Source organism: Rana temporaria, chromosome 2 (assembly GCF_905171775.1).
Source record: "Rana temporaria chromosome 2, aRanTem1.1, whole genome shotgun sequence".
Lineage (NCBI taxonomy): Eukaryota > Metazoa > Chordata > Amphibia > Anura > Ranidae > Rana > Rana temporaria.
Genome location: NC_053490.1, coordinates 207,908,908 through 207,910,863, shown reverse-complemented (window position 1 = coordinate 207,910,863; position 1,956 = coordinate 207,908,908).

The following is a 1,956-nucleotide window of genomic DNA, read 5'->3' as shown; positions in this document are numbered from 1 at the left end:
GCGGCCATACTTTAGACAGCAATACACTTGCGGACTAAAGTTAGGGCACCAAAAACGACGACTAACTTTGCGACGTGAAACTATACTAGCGGCGACGTAGCGAACGCAAAAAACCGTCGTGGATCTGTCGTAACTCCTAATTTGCATACCCGACACTGGTTTACGACGCGAACTCCCCCCAGCGGCGGCCGCGGTACTGCATCCTAAGATCCGACAGTGTAAAACAATTACACCTGTCGGATCTTAGGGATATCTATGCGTAACTGATTCTATGAATCAGTCGAATAGATAGAAACAGAGATACAACGGCGTATCAGCAGATACGCCGTCGTATCTTCACTGTGAATCTGGCCCTTTGTCCACTATCTGCACTATTCTTCTGTTCAATGTGGAGTAAATTTTCCTCTTGAGGCTGTGAGCCAGATTCACATAGGTTAGCGGATCTTTAGATCCGCGTAACCTATCTGATTTAAGATCCGCCGCCGCAAGTTTTTGAGGCAAGTGGGTAATTCACAAAGCACTTACCTCAAAACTTGCGGCGGCATATCGTAAATCCCCCGGCGGAATTCAAATTCCGCGGCTAGGGGGAGTGTACTATTCAAATCAGGCGCGTTCCCGCGCCGATTGAACAGCACATGCGCCGTCCTCAAATTTACCCAGCGTGCATTGCGCTAAATGACGTCGCAAGGACGTCATTGGTTTTGACGTGAACGTAAATGGCGTCCAGCCCAATTCACGGACGAGTTACGCAAACAACGTAAAATTTTTAAATTGCGATGCCGGAACGACTGCCATACTTAACATTGGCTGCGCCTCATAGACCCAGGGGTAGCTATCTGCCGGAAAAAGACGGACGCAAACGATCTAAAAAAAAAGTGCCGGGCGGTCGTTCGTTTCTGAATCTGCGTTTCTCCTCATTTGCATATTCGTCGCGTAAATAAACCGAAACGCCACCTAGCGGCCAGCCTGGAATTGCAGCCTAAAATCCGACGGTGTAACATAGTTACACCTGTCGGATCTTAAGGATATCTATGCGTAACTGATTCTATGAATCAGTCGCATTGATACGACCGGCAGAACTCAGAGATACGACGGTGTATCAGCAGATACACCGTCGTATCTCTTTGTGAATCCGGCCCTATATGTCCAGGGAGGTTGACTACAGGGCCGGACTGGGAATAAAAACCAGCCCTGGAAAAAATTTCATACCAGCCCCACAGCATTATTATACCAGTGTAACAGCATAGCGTCATTATTTTCTTGTTCATGAAAGGGAAAACCATACATTTTAAAGCACATTTGAAGAGTGTATTATCTATAGATAAGACATATATGAAAGCACATAGGGCTTTATATCTATAAACGCAAATTCCAGGTAAAAGTGGTAAAAGTGGTCAATCATCAAGGGGGACCCCAGGAACTCAGAATGTGGGGGGGGGGGACCAACTTCTGCAGAAAGAATACGGTAAGGGGGTGGGTTACTGATATAAGGGGGAAACCTTTATATCAGTACCCCCTTACATTATCATATTCACTTCCCCCTTACATCAGTGACCCCCCTCAGACTGGCCTAGCGGTGCTGTCACCAACCTCCTCTCAGGTGCACCATGCAGGGCTCAGTCAGTCGGCTTCAGCTTGGTGGCTCTAGTTTTATCCTATATAGTCTTCTCTCCACAGTCCACAAACATCTGACTTCTCCCATGACCCCCATCCCGGCGGTGCTCCCACTCTTGACTCCTCTCCAGATTCCCTCAGAGACTGCAGACATGATACAGGAGATGATCAGAGACTGCAGACATGATGCAGGAGATGGTCAGAGGCTGCAGACATGATACAAGAGCTCAATGCAGCCTCATCAGTGCCCATCAAATGCAGCCTCACTGTGCCCATCAAATGCAGCCTCACTGTGCCCATCAAATGCAGCCTCACTGTGCCCATCAAATGCAGCCTCACTGT